This window comes from Stomoxys calcitrans, chromosome 3 (assembly GCF_963082655.1).
Source record: "Stomoxys calcitrans chromosome 3, idStoCalc2.1, whole genome shotgun sequence".
NCBI classification, from domain to species: Eukaryota; Metazoa; Arthropoda; class Insecta; order Diptera; family Muscidae; genus Stomoxys; species Stomoxys calcitrans.
This window is the reverse complement of record NC_081554.1, coordinates 108685576-108698751: the sequence shown is the minus strand read 5'-3', so window position 1 is coordinate 108698751 and position 13176 is coordinate 108685576. Positions and strand designations below refer to the sequence as shown.

Below are 13176 nucleotides of genomic sequence, written 5' to 3'. Positions count from 1 at the left end.
CCGAGAGTGACAGAGCTAGGAGCAGAGCCATTCTTCGTATCCGTGATCTCCGAGCCGAAGAACACAACCATCACAATTTACCGTGGACAAAGTTAAGGATTTTACCCGTGGAGCAAAGTCATCCAAGGCTACACGATGCTGAAGAATCTGGATCAACTTAGAGTCGAGTACCTTACGACTGTCCTCAACATGACTAAGAGGGAGTCGTACAGACCGACCAACTCTCACCAGTAGCTAAGACGCTTGAGGGACTACTTCTCCCACGCTTCGTTGGAGAATTTCCATTTGCCGAGCATCAGCATGGATTTCGAAAACTGCATAGCACAATTGCTCTGCATGCCATCACTGCATACATTTGCCGTTACTTCAATCAGCCCAGACCAGTCCTCGTGGCACTGAAACACTGCTTCGCAAATTATCTGTGTTTGTCGGTAGTCATTTATGGAATTTAGGGATAAGAAATCGAAACACCGTAGTGTGAAAAGGTAGTTATCCAAGGCGGGGTGATATCTCCGGCATTTTTTAACCTCTACCTATCCTCCATTCCACACCCTATAGACGGCATAGAGATCATATCATATTCGGACGATTGTGCGATCATGGCGTCAGACCCACCACTCATTGATGACATCGACGTCTAGCTCAACGAACTTGCCTCTTATTTCGTTGCAAGAAATCTGAAGATAGAATGAAGATCTGCCACCAAATCATCAGCCACATTGTTCACTAAATATACGCATCATATGCGTAGGGAGCTGAAAGTGATAACCAGAGAGCGTTGCTTTAGAGGGTTTATCAAAATGCGAGTGTAGTATGATTACCATTGACGTTGTCAGACATCTCTGGTGAGGGAAACTTCCACCTTCCTATACCTTCGATCTAGTTGATTTAGAAACGGGGCAGATTTCTTGCGATATTTTTTTTAATTTTATTTAAGTATTGTGTGGTCTAGTACTGGCATGAATTCAAACTGTTTATGCGGCGATGCAACAGGGTCAGGAAAATCATGCCACACTGAAAAACCAAGCTACACCGGCTCGGGATAACTTTAGCCCTACACAGGCTGGAACTTTGAGCTCCAAACCGTGTAGTGTTCATCGTTGTCACAAGCTGCTTTGCTGCGAGCTACCGGGCGCGTCCATAGGTTGCAGATAGTGGAATGCTCCATACGGGGTAGCTGAAACTTCAATCGCAGACAACGAGCGATGTCGAATGGAGAGTCTCAATGAGAAGCTGGGCGGCACCGGCTCTTCCATAAATACTAAGTGCTTTTGATGGTCGATATGACAAGGCGAGTTTTTGGCGCCTTTAAATAACCAATGGCCATCTTGGCGATCGGTCATTTGTTCATCTTTTTCGGAAATTTAAAGTTATAAAGCGAATAGTTTTTTGTTAGGAAGGAGCAATCTGCATCAAGTTTTTTTGAAATGGTTTACAAATGGTCCCACAACTTCAGAAAATCCGACGATTACTTGATTAAATTTTCAAAAAAGAAATTTGAAAGTCCTATCGGCCCATAAATGACTGTTTGACAAGCGACTCAACTTACCAACTTTCAAGCCCCATGGATCAGGTTCTGGACCCCCTAGGATCCCCAAACTTTGAATACTTCGTAGAAAAACACCTCAACATTGACTATGTTTCGTGTACATTTATCTATACGTTCAAAAGTTCCGTAATTGTTTCTTTTTCTAAATGCAGTTAAAGAGCCAGCGTCAAGTTGTGTTACAAGCATATAATATGGGACATTCATGTCACTGGCTCTGACGCTAGTATCAGCGGTTTTTATGTTTCCCATATGATATTTACATATATAAAAGTGTCATCACACTTCATGTTCTTGTCTTATGACATGTCAAATTTTGCTATTGTTAAATTGCGCACATAGTGTGAAACGAATAAAAATAATACATCACTTTCAATATAGCACTGTTTTTTCGATTAGAGCGGTGCTTTATTTCTTCTGACAAGAACATAAAGAAATGTGCTGCTTTTGTTGTAAGTTGAATGAAAGCAACACCTAATTAAATTGTTTTCAAAACTTTAACAATTTGTAGCCATAAAAAAATCTGCTTTTGCTCACATTTTTAGGTTATGTCATACAAAAATTACATATTATGTTATAGCAAAAATGATGAATCGTCTGTATAGGCAATGTTGACTCACATAATGAAATACCAATGGACAAGAACATGTAGTGTGGTAGAGCCTCAAACAAATTGACGCTGACTCTTGAATTATCTGTGTTTATTTAAAGGCGCCAATAACTCGCCATATCATATCGAGCATCATAGGCTCTCAATATTTTAGCGTTGCGAGGGCGGGCGCTCTCACTGAGACTCTCCACTCGATACCGCTGATTGTCCGCGACTGCAAGAGTAGATCTAGCAGATGTGAACAATCACAAATTGTTTGGGGTTTTTAAGCGATTGGGATGTTGTAACGATAGGAATTAGAAGGCTTCTCCCTTTTCCTATTCCAGTGTAACAGGACGCTCCTTCGGACCTATTCACATGTGCGTGAAAATAAATTCCGTATTTTACTAGCAGAGACACAAACCGCTTTGTTAACAGAGTGCGAGAGAGAGAGAGAGTAACAGAAGTATTTACAGAGTTCCACTGAGGGGTTAGCATAGTTCTGTAATTACTTAACAAACCAAAGAACAACAAAAATTCATAATTATAATTTCTTCAGGTGAAACTGGAAGCGGTCGTTCTCCAAAGAACGTTCACCAGTTTGTTGCTGTTGTTGTTGTAGCAGTTTATTGTGTTATATTTTTCGTCTGCTTGATTCTGTTGAGTGTCAAGACACAGGAACTCTGCGACTAAGATGGGGTGCGTCCACAGCAAACTGGGTCTGAGACGAGTGGGTATGGGGGCAGTTAAACAGGTGACGTGTGTCATGTGGTCCCTGGTCACAATCGGGACATACATCCTGCACGTCGGCATCAATCTTTGCTCTGCAGGAATTGAGGCGGATGCATCTGCCAGATCGTAATTGAGCCAGAACTACGCTGGTTTGCCGGGGGAGGTCAATTTCTTCAGATGCAGTGGAAGGCGGTCGTTCTCCAAGGACTTCATTCACCCGGTAGCTATTTACCACATCTGCCAGCGTGTCTGCATGAATGTTGTCTAGGCCCAGTTGATCTAGAGGTTCTCTCTTGTAGCGCTGGACCTCACACTCTAGATCATGCAGATCTACCTTAAGGCTTCTGGACGATAAATACCTATACACAGGATGATGATTTGAATGGTCTCTGCGATAATATCCAAAAAGGTATTGCTTAGACAGCATGTAGTTATGTCTTCGCACTGGTAGAATCTTTGTCTCCTGATGGAGGTGTTCTACATGAGAATGGAGGAGCCGGCCCGTCGCAGTTCGGAGGGCGGCATTCTGACAGATCTGAATATTATTCCACTGCGTGTCACCACACTGGCGCTGCATAACTTACCATAGACCGGCCAATTGCTTTGTACGTGGTCAACAAGGTTTCTTTGTCTGCACCCCAAGTGCTGCCACCGAGTGACTTGAGGACCTTGTTTCTACTTTTGACTTTATTGCAAATGGCTGTGGCATGTGAGGAGAATGTGTAAGAGCTGTTAAATGTGGCGCCAAGTATTTTGGGACACTTGGTGGTCGGAATGATTTCTCCATCGACCATCAAAGTCAGCTCAGTATTCACGTCATGCGTATTTGTTGTGAACAATGTGGCTAAAGATTTGGTGGCATATATCTTCAGGTTTCTTGCAGCGAAATATGAGGCAATTTCGTTGAGGTAGACGTTCAACCTATCGAAGATGTCAACAATGGTTGGGGTGCCTGATGCCATGATCGTACAATCGTCCGCATATGATATGATCTCTATGCCGTCAAGAGGGGGTTGAATGGAGGATAGGTAGAGGTCAAACAGTGCCGGAGATATCACCCCACCTTGAGGAATTCCCTGTTTCACTCTACGGTGCTTTGACTTCTTATCCCTAAATCCCACAAATGACTGGCGACCACAGAGATAATTCGCGACCCAGCGTTTCAGACCTGGCTGAAGAGACGTGTTGGCGATGTCCTCAAATAGTTTGGCATGGCTGACCATGTCGAATGCCTTCGATAGGTCCAGTGCCACGAGGACCATCCTAACACATCGCCTGGACTGATTGAAGCCACGGCAAATGTGTGCGGTGATGGCATACAGAGCAGTTGTTGTGCTATGCAGTCTTCGAAATCCATGTTGATCCTCGGCGAATGGAAATTCTTCTACGAGGCTCGGGAGGAGTAATGCTTCAAGCGTCTTTGCTATTGGTGAGAGAAGGGAGATCGGTCTGTACGACTCCTCCAAACTCTGGCCTTCCAGGCTTCAGTAGCGGGATCACTCTGCCCATTTTCCAGACATCGGGACTATAAGAGTGTTCAAAGACAGGTTGAGGACAATTGTAAGGTACTAAACTCCATGTGAATCCAGATTCAACATCAATATAGAGATTCTGCCGGGGCCCAACGCCTTGAATGATTTGGCGCCGCGGATGACTTTCGTAGCTTCGCCCACGGTAAATTGTGATGGCTGTTCATCGGCTCAGAGACCACGAATACGGCGGATGGGTCTCCTCCTTGCCCTGTCACTCTCGGGATGCACAATAAATAGACGGTTGAACAACCTGGTGCATCTCTTCGGATCAGTCACGGCTATTTCCCCAAAAGTGACTGAGGTCCTGTCATCCCGTCTACCGGGGTTCGAGAGTGACTTAACAGTAGACCACAGCTTGGCTAAACCGGTGCTTAAATTACATCGCTCCAAGTGTTCCAGCCATAAATCCCGCTTATGTTCGTTGACTACCCTGTTTATTTCCAGATTCAGCTCACTGATTCGGTTAGTGCGGTCGAACAACGAATCCCAGAATTATGGGGTGGTGGTCTGACCCCAAAGAGATGACCGCTTGCCAGGATAAGCCACTCAGAAGATCAGGGGATGCAATGGAGATGTCTGGCGAACTGCCGCACGTACTCCTAATCGTAGTGGGGGCATCCTCATTCACCGTGCAAAACGTGGAGCCTTCAATCTGCTCAGCCAAAGCTTATATCGGGGTTGTAAGCTTGGCCATTAATTAGGACACAGCTACCAACCAGCGGTGTGTACACATTGTAATTCTCTATCTCGGCAGAACCGGGCCTGACTGCTATCCCCATGCTTTCTATGTAGGTGTCACGAGCGCCAGGCGCATGCGAGATGGGTCTATACTGTACGGAATGGTGTATCACGAAGGGCAAACCCCCACCTCCGTTCCTTGAGCGATCCTTGCGTAGCACATTGTATCCAGTTCAGTTGCAAAAATGATAAATTTCCCAGCACTGGCCTGGCAATAATGGGGCTGGGATGCGGCCGTTGCGTATATTGCCGCACGGGAGAGGTCGGGGGGTCACATAGTCCGACGACGAGGACGCAGAGGGCGGCGACAACGACGCTTGTGACCCACTGATGGCTATATTCGCACAACACCTTGCAACATATCGAGTATAACTATACTCCCGTAGTGAAGTGAGGCCAGAGCAAGATCGGAAATGTACCCACTCCATGCACCGGTTACACCTCACCGACCGACGATGGAGGCGGTTCTGGCAAACCGAACAGAACCAGGTTTCGGGGTTATTTTCAATCCGGACCAGAAGCGTGCGTAGAAGGCACTCCGGGGCCTTTCCCATGACGAAAACAAGATGAAAATGTGCACTGAGGCGGCAGCCCTTGGCAATGAAGTATTCCATCGGTCAATCTGCTGCGTACAACCAGCTGCCATGGGATTTTGGTTATGTTAAATAATTACAGAGCTCTGCTAACCCCTCAGTGGAACTCTGTTAATACTTCTGTTACTCCCTCTCGCGCTCTGTTAACAAAGCGGTTTGTGTCTCTGCTAGTTAAATTCGGAATTTATTTATTTTATTTTATATATTTATCATCAATTCACGGATGTTTAAAATATTTTTCATTTTAATTTTATTTTTTTAACTCTATCAAAAATCAGTTTTTCCTGTTTGGTTTACGCCGTTTTCGACGCACGTACGAGAATTATAACTCGGAAATGTATGTCATATACATAAGTCAGAGGTTCCGACAGGCCATCTCTGATTATAACAAGTAAAAAACATGTAAAATACGGAAAGGGTGCTTCTTAACGATGGGTTGCGTTAATTTCCCTTAACCGCACCTTTCTTAAATGGGAGAAATTAAATTGACGTAATTAGCGAAGGTTAGGTCGAAAAGAGGGTGCAGGTATTAACTTTCTTGGAGAATAGATCCAATGTTAAGTGGCGAATTTATTGTTATAAGAAAGGTTAGAAGGGAAACGAATGTGTTGCAGTTTGAGGGCAATAAAAGCACGAAGCAGTTATGGTCGTTGGTAAAATCTAATGGACTTGGCAGTTGCAAGTCGTATGATTGTGATTTGAATGTGGAGGATTTGAATACGACCTTTAATAAAAACCAATTGGACTCCCAAAGTAGTTCTCTCGGGGAGTATGACTATAGTGGTTTTGCTTTTCAACGTGCGGAGTTGTGGGAGTTGGATAAGGCATTTTCTGCCATTAAGTCCAATGCAGCAGGTGTAGATGGTTTCTCATTAAAATTTCTTAAGAAAGTCTATCCTCTTGTGTCTTGTCATCTGTTACATCTTGTAAATTCTATTTTGTTAACTTCTTCTTTTCCGTCCGATTGGAAATTAGCCAAAATAGTGCCCGTTGGGAAAAAAACCGTCTTATCACGCTGTGAAGAAGTTCCGCCCGATTTCTATTTTACCTATTTGTTCTAAGATTGTCGAGCATGTTATTAAATGTCAAATGTCTGGCTATTTGGAAAGTAATCGTTTTATTTGTGATGCCCAGTGTGGATTTAGGCGAGGTAGAAGTACAGCCTCATTGTTATTGGGTTTGACAGATTCTATCCGGTCAAACATGGGTGGATCACGATTTTGCGTGCTATTGTCTTTAGATTTGGAAAAGGCATTTGACAGAGTGGATTATGGCCTTCTTCTTAGTAAATTAAAGTCCGTTTATAAGTTTTCGACCAGTGCATGTACATTGTTATGCTCGTATCTTACAGGTAGGAGCCAGTTTGTTTGTGTTGATGGTATATGTAGTAGTGTTCTTTCTGTAAGAAGCGGTGTTCCTCAGGGTTCAGTATTAGGTCCACTTCTTTTTGCGTTATTTGTCAATGATGTTTTTTCTCGTCTGGATTGTTGGTGCACTCCATTTGCATATGCTGATGACATCCAATTGCTTTTTAAGGGTGATAACCGATTTTTGAATGTTTTTCAGACGAAAATTAATTTTGCGATGGAGTCGTTACGTGAGTGGATGGCGGAGAATAGGTTCAGTGTTAACGCTTCTAAACCTAAAGCCCTTTTTTTATCTTCGGGCTGTCACAATCATGTTAGTGTTAGATATAATAATGTAGATATTGAATTTGTGCAAAGCATTGATTGTCTTGGTGTTCAGCTGGATGCCAGGCTTCGGTTTGATCGGCACGTTAGTTCCGTGGTGTCTAAGGTTTACTTTTCTTTAAGAAGCCTGTATGCCACGAGTTTATATTTACCGCTCTTTGTTAGGGAGCGTTTGGCGCATGCATTAGTTTTGCCGGCCATTTTATATTGTCTGGAGGTGTACTCCAGTGCGTCGCAAGGGAGCATGCATCGTATTCAGGTCGCTTTTAACAATATGATTCGTTTTGTTTACGGTGTAGGTCGTCGTGTTCATATAACTCCCTATGTGTGTCGTTTTCTCGGTTGTGATTTCCCGTCGTATGTTAATTATCGTTTGCTTTTGTTTCTTTTTAAGTTATTGAAATGTCGGTCTCCAATTTTTCTTGTTAATGAATTTAATTTTTGCCATTCTACCAGAACTAATCAGTTGGTTCTTCCGAGGGTAGATAATTTTTTGAGTAGTACTTTTTTGTAAGGGTTGCACGTTTGTACAACTCCTTGCCTACGGATTTAAAGAATTTCAGTTTTTCAACAAGATCTTTATCAAATCGTCTTCGCCTACACTTTCAGCGCTTTTAATTTTTGTGTCAAATTGTCAACAACTTTAACGGATTGTTTTTATCGGGCGTATTATTGGTAATTTATTTATTTTTTGATTTTAGTATTCCTTTTTTTTCCATTTTGTTTAATTCTTTTTTTTTTTTGTTAAGTGATCTTTTTTATTATTATTTTTTTATTTCAAGCTCTTTTGTTTTTAATTCTTGATAATTTGTTTTCAAAGCCAAGAGTATTATTGTGATCTTTTTTGTATATTTTGGTTTAAGTATTACTTTTTTTATTATGCTTTAATCATTTTTTTAATTTATTACGTTGATCTTTTTTAAGTAGGATTTTTTTTAATCTGTTACTGCTTATAATTTTTATTTTATTTGTTATTTAATTTTATCTAGATTCAGAAAGTGTTAAATATGTTAAATTTTTTTTCCATTTTCTAAGTTTTTAAGTTTTTTTATTTTTAATCGAGTAGTTTTTTAACTTATGTTAGAAAAAGTACGTCTTATGCACAGTGTGGTTATTTATAGGCCTGATGGCTTCGCATTGCATGAAATGAAATAAAAAAATTAGGGAAAGCCGGGCAATGACAAAGGAATGCTCTAACGTATCATCATCTTCTCCGAATGCATTACACATGATATTACTTGCCGCAACGATTGTCATGATACCAATAGCTATACTGACCTACTTCTTACTTCCTTTCAGTAATAGCCTCTTCTCACGGTCTGTAACTTCCCATAGGATTTTCGCCGTCCTACCAACCGTTTCGCTGTTCCACAGGGTTGCATGCGCATTCGTCGCCCTCGGGCAGCGTCGACCCGAAAGGCTTCGGGTTAACCAAGTTCATTGACGGCAGTCCTCTGGCCTTCACCGCCAAAACGTCTGCCCATTCATTCCCCATTACTCAGTTATGGCGCGGCACCCAAACGATGCAGATTTTGCCATCCTCAGAGAAGGCGTTAATCTCCTGCTTACACTGCAAGACTGTTCGTGACCCTACCGCCCTGGTTATTGCCCTTATGGCAATTTTACTGTCCGTTAAGATGTTCACACTCGATTCGCGTTAGCACACTACCTCATGCATTAGCGATATTAGTAAAAGCTAATTTATTTTTTCCATTCGCATTAGGATCGAGGTTTTATTCGGGCAAGAAGTTAAAACAGACGATTGGTTAATATTGAATTCATGTTTTTGTAGCCACATTTGCATGTGGAGGTGGCGATCCTCGTCAAGCTCCTATAGGAGAGCGAGCTCATTCCGATCCAAAAGACCGATCGCCGTGGTAACATGGTGGCTACTGGTTATTGAAAAGCTCCAATAAATCGCCTTGTCATATCGAGCATCATAGGTACTCAGTATTTATGCAAGAGCCGGAGCTATCCGGCCTCTCACTGAGACTCTCCGCTCGATATCGCAGATTATCCACGATTGCCGTTGCAGCTGCTCCGTGTTGAGCATTCTCGCGGCTAAGCTGCTTTTAACAGCGATGAGCACCACACAGATTGAACCCGGGCTATGGAATCCATGAACAGCATGCGCAAATTGCCAGTGAAATCGGATCAAAGTTTTGTCCTCGATATACTCAAGAAATCAAAGTAGCTGATCGGTTTATATGAGAGCGCTAAAGAACCAGCTCCGGATTCCTGATCGCAACGCTTTGACTTAAAAAAAACCTGTCAGTTCTAAGATTCACGAAAGACGACAGACCTTTTCCTTAGTTCTCGTGTCAACCAGCTCCATTAAGGGACATAGCTCCTTCTTGTGCCAACCTATTATTATATATAGAACTAAATAAATAGGAGTAACTTAGCAGTTACAAAAACATAAAACATATAGTCAGTCATATTAGTGACAGACTTGTGGGCCAGGAAATACAAATTTGGCACAAGTTTTACCAATATTATAGTGTACCTCCGGTGTATATATTGCACACTGTAAACTACATGTGAATATACTCCAAAATTGGTTGCGTTGGACTTTGCCTTTCCCCAAGAAGCGCATAAATAATGTTTCTAGAGAAGTGACTAATATGGGCTTGATATTTTTTTTTGCGTACGTTGTTTGCCCGTCGTATACCAAAAATTAGAGCGTTCTATAAAGTTCAATTTATCCATACTTTAATCGGAACAAAAATCGAATAATGTTGTATTGCGTAATTTTTCTTCGTTTGTTGTCTTAAACGAAAGATTAAACAAAATCTCTTACAGTGGCAAGGAGCATGAAAATAGTTTCGTCCGATTTCACACAATTTGATTTTTACTGTCCAAACATTGGAGCGGACTTTAAATGTCAGCGGACGTAGTTTCCTAGACATGTACATGTCTAATTTTATTTCATGACATATTAAGGCATCACAATTATTCAAAAATATTCTCTAGCGCCTATATATTATTTTGTTTTGGGCTGCAATGTCTAGTAAGAAGGCGAACAAATTACTGAGTTAAATTGTGCTTATATAAGTAGCTACACCAAAATTTAGTTTAACACTTTTTTTCTTCTGAACACAAATTGGTACAAACGTTGATGACCAGTAGGCACTTAATGCCTTGCCAATGTAAATTAAAGTCGTATGAAAGATTTACCTTATTAGCAGTTCTAATAACTGTAAACATAAATTCACTTTTTCCCGTCGTCGGTAACGAACAAGAACACGAGAAAGAAAAGCATATATGTACAATATTAAAAATCCGTCTGTTTTGTGCTCCGATGCATGTACTTTTCCGCGTTTACCGTAGATGAGTTACGTCCGACATTAAATGTATTGCTTTCCACTACTCAAGACTTCACATAACATTCACAAAATATTTAAAATTAAGTTTTCCGCACCTGGAGCATATTAAAACAACATGTAACAGCTACCAAACCTTGTTTGGTGTACTTGACTTTTGACGTTTTACTTTTCCTTATCTTTCATCATTGTTCGACATCTTCAAAGTTGACAGATTTTAATTCGTCTGAATGTAGAGATATGAATATGTTTGGAATGTCGAATTAAATAGTAATTTTTTGTTGCGTGATAATGTCAATTAATGCATTTTATAGAAAAACACTTATTAAGCAGTGTCTAAAAATTGTATTTTAAGAGTGCTCAAATAATACTTTTCATGTTTTCGAGCTAAAATAGCCTGAGTTAATATTTGAGATAAAAAACGTCGATTCTTAACTAATCGATTATTTGACCATTTGTGTGAAAAATTCAAAGTCGACTTTTAAAGGGTTGTATATCGAACAATGGATAATAAAATCGATTTATCGAATTTGGTGTTTTGGTTTCCTTTTAAAAGTCGGTTGTTGTTGTTTTAGTAGCCATATTTACATGTGGAGGTAGCGATTCTCGTCAAGCTCTTATAGGCGCGGCATGTCAGAAAAAAACCAACTGACAGAATAAGTTACCCAACTCTCCACTTTGAACACATTTCCGGGCGCACGCATGTGGCTGCATTAGATTTAGTTGCTGCCTGCGTGATGCTCATAGTTATCTCTTGCCGGTAAAACCTGCTACTCAGCTTTAGTGAAAATTTTGGTGCCAAAGGAACCTAGCACTAATTTCATGGTACAAAGCAAGATTTATCGATACAGGTAAGTTCAGTTGCTCAACAACAAAAAATCGAGTTCACTATGTGTCAAAATCAGCGATTAGTGCAACTCTGATTACAAGTTTGTTACTAGTTCGCGTCATTTTTCATTGCCAATTTGTGTGTGTTATAGCTCTTAACTATAATGCACACACAGAAGCGAACGTTACAAAAATTCGTTGACAGATAATGCACTTCGCAAGAAAAAATTGTACTTAACTGTCAGCTGTCAAAAGATTTATGATCATAAACGTGTAAATTATAAACTAAAACAATTAAAATGTGAAAAAAGGAACAAAATGTAGAAAAAATTCAAAATGCAAACTAAGCTTTTGATGTTCTAGTGGGATTTGGATACAACTCTGGAATTGGACAGTTCCGTTAGCTGGGCTAGAGAGCCAACCTTCTTAATTCAACCATGGTAAATGCTTTATTGAGTCTTTTTAGATTGACATCACATGCTTAACGAACGGTTAAAATTAATGCCGATGTTCACAAAATATACCATGTTTCCACTTAAAGAAAATCTAGATTTGCGACGAAATTTCGGAAATCTCGTGTTTTGCAATGAGGTTTCCCATACATCTTCAAAGTGAGAAAATCTGCTTATTTCAGGAGATTCGCAGCAAATCTCCTTCCAAATTCAAATGCAACACTGCGTTTACACTAAATACCTGTTACTATTGGAATTTTTGGGCAGCACTTTTTCTTAACATCTGACAATTTCTTATTGAAATTATAAAATTTAGTAATAATAACAATAAATAAAATCTTTTCACAAACTTAATTGCTGACCGCAATTAAAGGCTGGTACTACGTTCTTTTTCACGAAAAAAATTCCGAAAGTCGTTCTTTCGGTGGTTTGACAAGGTTGATTTTTTCGGTTTCTTTGACCAAAATCAGGATTCACTGAATAAGGTTAAGCCAAGCGATCAGCCGATATACTTTTTTTTTAATATTTGACAGTACTTGGCATTGAGGATGTCAACTTGTTCTCTTTTTACATTCATTCTTTGTTTACGTTTTCTCCTATATGATGACATTTTCAATCGTCAGATTTGACATCCTTAATGATGTTTATGGGGCCTATCCACTTCATGTTTTTACATGTGACCTAACCTTCTATTAGTGAATCCTGGACCAAAATCAGGATTCACTAATAGAAGGTGGTTGTTCTTTCAATGGGCGTCCCGAAATGTAAATTTTCCCTTGATGAAAAAACAAGTTATGACGAAACGAACACATTTCGGCAAATTTTTCCATTTGTTTTTTTTTATGCGGAGTTTCAACGCGAAAACCGAATATAGTACCGGCCTTTAGTTAGGAAATAAACACCGCTGGAAAATTGTTCGATGTAGGACAGCAATCTTTAAATTATTGTAAAAATTGATGGACAGTTCCGTGATTGTGAACTTTTTGAAGTCGATGATAAAGAAATTACCTGTGTAGTTATAATTGGATTGGACACAGAAAAAATATAGACCTAAATTGATTGAATAAACATAGTATTGACAAATAACAACAACAAACAAGGTGTTAATTGCTTTAATTATTTTCGACATAGAAATTCGATATTTTTTGTGCC

General features: G+C 40.3%; 1 protein-coding gene across 3 annotated transcripts in view; it reads right to left on the bottom strand.

Moving 5' to 3' along the window:
* LOC106087127 (trafficking kinesin-binding protein milt) overlaps positions 1-11093 on the bottom strand; it is a 130278-nt gene extending 119185 nt beyond the window's left edge. Inside the window, exon 1 of one of the 3 annotated variants that reach the window (XM_059366121.1) lies at positions 10599-11093. The gene's annotated coding sequence lies outside the window, so the exon portion shown is untranslated. The remainder of the gene's footprint in view (positions 1-10598) is intronic. The other 2 variants (XM_059366122.1, XM_013252051.2) reach the window with 2 other exon arrangements.
* Between the last annotated feature and the right edge of the window lie 2083 nt (positions 11094-13176).